Genomic DNA, 5963 nt, shown 5'->3' on the forward strand with positions numbered 1-5963 from the left:
GCTGCCTTTTGATTTCAAATTAAAGCTCAACTCTGTAGCTGAGTATTCCATGCTTCCTCTTCCCTGAACCAGGTAGAGCACTCCAACATGCCTTACCTATGTTCTAACATAAGAGAACCACCTGCCCTGACACAACCAGGCTTCACTGTCCCTCAAACATACCATGCATAATTTTGTTACCACATAACTGCTGATTTATTTTATTTCCTTAAGTGTTATATTTCTCTCAAGGCCAAGTTCAAGTCTCATCTCTATGTGGGGCCTTTCCTCACTACAAAACCTCAATGATCGTTCTCTCATCTGAACTACTTCTGCAGTTGTTAGAGTTAGCACATCGTCTCTGGAATTATCACTGATCTTTTAAAGAATACATCCTTATAGGCCATCTGTAAACTTCTAAAAGATGGTGATTATGTCTTACAAATCTTTGTATTCTAGAAACTCTGCATGTTGCACTTGACTTTCCCATAGATAATTCAAACTCATCATGGTTCATTCATGCTGAGTTCACACTGCTTTCCACTCCCAGCACACCTACTCTTTTTTTTCCTTTTGTAACGTATATGAACCTCACTCCACAAACTTAAATGTGCAAGAAATTTACCTTTCTTTATTTTTATTAAATATTGACTTAATTTCTATTTCATTTTTTTTTGCACCAAAGTGGTAAAAAATAAAAAGATTCTAGGTCAGTTCAGGCTTTCTTCCTTTCTAAGTTCTGGTAGGGCGCCTCAGATCCACTCAGCCAACTGTCCACTCAGCCATCAGTCCACTCAGACATACACTAAGGATTCCGTAATCCCATCAGCTCCTTAGTCATTAATCCACTAGTGTAATTTCTGGAAGGCTTCTTTCTCTCATCGCCATGGCCATCCAAGGCCTGCAGCTCTATCTCAGGCTTCGAAGTTTGTGAGTCTCTCTGATGCTGTTTTGGGCTCTTCCTGACTAGGCTCACATGCAATATGGACATATTAAAGTCTTGCTACCTTCTTAAGGCTCTGTTCTTGAAGCAAGAAGCAAGACTCTTCTCTCCAGTATCTACCAATACCTATCTTCTCATCTCTGCGTCATAACTCTGTCTTTCCAAGTGAGGAAAGCTTTTATGGTCTGGAGGAAGCCATCTCTCATCTTTCAAATATATTTTTTCTGTCTAAATTATTTAAGTTAACCTTAAATATTTATAACCAAACTCCAGAAAAACACTAGCAAGTAATTTTGTAATTGTACTTTGAAAATTTCTCTTTTTTAAAGCAATAATTCCTGATCAACCACTACTTTGATTAAGCAGTATGGGAACATATAGATAAATTACTGGGAAAAAATGATTATGGGTTTAAAATGTCATCCAGCAACATTTACTTTAGTAATTAGCATAAATGTATACTTCTCATCTACCTAATCCATTAGCTTGGTAGTCAACTTAGATTTCTTTCTCTTGCCCATCTCCATTGGTCTTGTTGTGCATAAACCAACACCAAAGAGAACCCTTTGGTGTAAAATTAGGTTTAATGGTAACATTCATGCCTAGACAATTCTGCTTGAGAAAAGCAGAATGAGTGAAATAATTCAAAAGTTCAAAGTAGGTAGGGATAAACCATAAGGGAAAAGAAATAATACGTGCTAGAAGTTCAGTTGAAAAGGAAATAAATTCTTTTGTCTTGTCTTCCTTAAGTTTCACCTCACTGCCTACATGTTCTAGGTATTCAGTAGTCATTTGTTGTTAATCATGATAATGACAATGGTGTCCATTTGCAGCTCAACTTGTAAGTTTATTTTTCCTTTTAAAGCAGCAATATGGTGCTTTTTTAATAATAGAGAGCATATTATCTTTCTGAAAGACACTTATAGTCATTCAGGTTGAGAAGTGCACACAGGCACAACATTCCAAAGTTATAACTTTTACCGTAGCTATCATAGCCTTGTATATTTAGGACAACAACTGAAGTAAAGGGTCTTGAGAAAAGGACAGCATTTTATAATTAACACATAGCTACCATATGAGCTAGGGACTATTCTTTCCCCTAAGTATCAAAGAGCTCTCTAATTTGGTCCTCAAAATTTTAGTTTTAAGAACCACCTGAGCTCTTTATTTCATTCATACATTCTTTAAAAATATACCAAAGGTCATTATTTATTTATTTCATTTTTTTTTTAATTTTTGTTTTTGACAGGGTCTTGTTCTCTGTGGCCCAGGCTAGAATGCAATGGCATGATCATGGCTTACTGTAACCTCAAACTCTTAAGCTCAAGCAATCCTCCTGCCTCAGCCTACTGAGTAGCTGAGATTACAGGTGTGTGCCACCACACTAGGCTCTAAGGCTCATTATTTAGTTAGAAATAAAAAAGGCATGACATCAAGGACCTGTAGGCCTCTTCTTTCCTTAAACAACCACCTACTAATATATGCAAAGCATGGTATTAGTTATCCTCCTGGGAAGAACCAAAATAAGATTACAGAAGTATATCAGACCTAGTCCTCATCTTCTGAAAGTTGACATTCTAACTTATGAAATAACACAAAAGCAAATGGTTACAGTACAAAGTGATGAGAGCTGTAACTGCTGCCCATCCAAAATGCTGAGGAAATACCAAGAAGGAAGCAACTCTACCTTAGGGATTAGGAGAGAGCCTCAGTGAGGAAGTCAGGATTGGGACTTCCCAGGCAAAGAAGAGAGGGAATGCTTCCCAGTAAAAGGAAATAGCACATGCCTGTTTCAGGGAAGTAAATAATTCTGCTAGAAAATATTGACTGAGTCTGTAACTTGGGGAGTGTGGAGAAGAGGGATAAAGCAAATCTGGGAAGACTGGCTGGAGTCTGGTAAGATTATGGAAACTTGTTTGTCAGGACTTAGAACTTGATTTTAAATGAATATGAAGGAGAGAAACGCAACTGTGTAAAGAAGAGACTTCAGATGGTGTTGGGAAGATCTGAGGCACTCTACCAGCTGAGTATTAAAACTGTCTATTTGGCAGCACTGTAGAGGTGGGTTGGCGGAAAGCAAAGGACTAGTAAAGGGCTAGTCCAGGTAGGAATAGGACAAACCTAACTTCAGGAATCTCTTAGCCATCTCTGACCTTGCAGGACATCATGGAAAAGCTCTAATCATCTTGACAAGAGTCTAATTCTAAGATTCCTGTTGTCTCCACAGCACCAAGAAGCTCGTGGTAACAAGTTTCTGTATGCCACCCACTTCTGAGGTCAAAAAAGAATGAAGGTGTTTATTTACAGCCCCTTCATTATTGCCTCTCATAGAATTGTGCTCCTTTCTTTCAGAGCATTTTTTTAAATTTGGAATTATTCTTTCATAAGTATGATTATTTGATAAATGTCTGATGAATCTCACTAGATTATAATCTTCAAAATATTAAAAGTGGTGCCTGTATTTTGCTCATCACTGTCTCTGGAGGCTAGCAGAGAATCTAGCATATAGTAGACAATCAATAAATGTTTGCTGAAGAAACATTGACTAAAATATTGAGAAAGTTGATGTAATAGCATGCTACTTAGAAAAATGTTTAGTGGTTTTTTTTGAAATGATAAAATATTCAATTCGTGATTTACTGTTTACTAGATAATTTTTTTGCTGTTTATAGCCAAATTTTCTCTTCAATATTGCATGTGTACACTAACTTTGTACCTATTAAATTTCAGGTCTGAAATCCACTTAAATTGGGAAGTAATTTGACCAAATTATTTAATTCTCTGGACTTTATATCCCAAGATAAAGTAATATCTTCCGTAACTAAAGGGGACTTTTTTAACCTAAGGCAAACAATTTTTCAATCGTGACTTTACATTTGACGAGGTTCCATTGAGAAACTCTATGCATGTCCTACTTCTAACAGGCACACACAAAAAGAGACAGTCAAAGCACTTCATTAAAGGCAGAAAGATTAAGGCAAAAGATTACACAACATAACCACCCACATTCAGTTTTGCAAGTCTAATAGTCATCCTGAATCATCACCCTAGAGCGGCCTGTATTCTGTTCCAACTCGTGGCTTCAGCTTACCATTCAAGATGCAAGAAAGTAAAATATTAGTATTGGTGACCAAAAAAGCAGGTGTGTTTCTCTTTCCTTAGATACTCTTAGCCCTGGAGGCAGCAATTGTTTCTTGATTTTTAGTTAGTAAATATACATCTCTTGGGAGGTAATTAAAGAACAAGCACATATTTTAAAATCACCAAAGAATAATACTTGATCGTATTTCTAGCAACCGAATCACTGACTTAAGAATCTCAGAATCTAGTTTTTAAATAAGCTTTACCCAGCCCTGGCTCAGCCTCATAACAATATCCTCCAGTTATTCATCCTTTCCTTTATCAGGCTCTTCTCTCAAACTACCTTATTTTTCTCTTCTTGTACATTTGTTCATGTTGTGTTCTTAACCTAAAGTAATGTCCTTCTCCTGGCAAAGTGTGTGCTCCAATGCTAGCCCACCATGTTCTCCCTCATCATTCTAGGAAAACTGTATTATTCCTTTGTCGGCTTCCCTACAGCATGTGGTTTATGCACCTGTTACACAGTTTATTTCCTCTCTCCTATTCCAGTTATTTGACTGCAAGACCTGTTAAGTCAGGAAATACGGAATTCATCCTTATAGGCCTACTTAGAGACTAATTTGATGCCCCAAATAATGTAGGCAAGTGATAATAAATAATGAGTGAATGAACTTCATAAAGTACTAGAGAATCTTTATAATAATAGATACAGGTACAGTAAGACAATTAACTAAAATAAAAAAGTTTGTTATAAAACTAAGAAACAAGGTCAAGGTCAATATAATTGTTGTACTTAAATGTTAAACGTAACACGAAACTTCCAGGAAACCAATGAAAAAAATATATAACTAATGGATCACATATTTCTCATGACAATGAGGAGTAATGGTAAACTGAAAATAGAACAGTTGTTACAAGGATTGAAATTTAGCCTCACATTAGCACAATTCCTTATAGAATTGAAATGTTATACCCTATGCTAACTTTGAGCTTAAAAAGAAATACGAAGATGCTACAATCTTTTTTACACAATGTCAAGCATTCAATCCAAAATGATTAGTTATTTCCGAATAAGACAAAATGACCAAAAGGGGGAGAAAAATAACACTAGAAATCACCCAACAGGTGAAATGTATACAGAAAAAAAAAGAATTTTTTCAGAACTGACTAAAGAAATTAATTCACAGATTTAAAAAGCTCTGCGTGTCTTCAAAGGAAATGATGAAATACAGAATATAACAAAATGCTAATGCTAAACTATTGAAAAATAAAATTCACAAACAAAACCTATATGCCAATTGGAAACATTTTTTTAAATGAACGTAAAATAATTTTCAGAAAAATAATGAGAAAATTTAGTGGCAGCAGACATGTACTAAAAGATATGCTAAAGAATATTCTTTGGACAGATAGAAAGTTATCCTAGACAGAAATGCAAGAAGAAAATCAATCCAGGCAAAAATTTAAGTAGAAATAAAATCACTGGAAAGAATAAACATATAAGAAACAGAAATGAATACTGATAGTATAAAATGACAATGGTAATACAACATGGGGTTTAAAATGCAGGCATAATTAAAATACTTGACAATAATACAAAAAAGCCTGAGTGGGGTAAATGAAATTGAAGAGTCCTCAAGTGCTCACATTTGCTAAGAAATGAACAAAATATTAATTAAGAGTACATGCTAATAATTTAAGGCTTTCTGTTGTAACTTTTAGTGTAATCACTAAAATAAGAGAAAGATAATTTCTAGCTAATAAGCTAATAGATGGCAAAATGGAATGATAGTTGAAAAAATAATCAATTAAAAAGAAGGCAACAAAAGAGAAAAAAAGAACAGTTGGGATAAACAAAAAAATAGCAATACGGTAGATTTAAATTTAAAAAAATCAGTGATAAATTGCCTGTAAATAGACTACAAGTTTCAGATTTGATAAAAATAAAAATGCACATTCA

The sequence above is a fragment of the Gorilla gorilla genome, chromosome 2 (genome assembly GCF_029281585.2).
Source record: "Gorilla gorilla gorilla isolate KB3781 chromosome 2, NHGRI_mGorGor1-v2.1_pri, whole genome shotgun sequence".
Taxonomy (NCBI): Eukaryota; Metazoa; Chordata; class Mammalia; order Primates; family Hominidae; genus Gorilla; species Gorilla gorilla.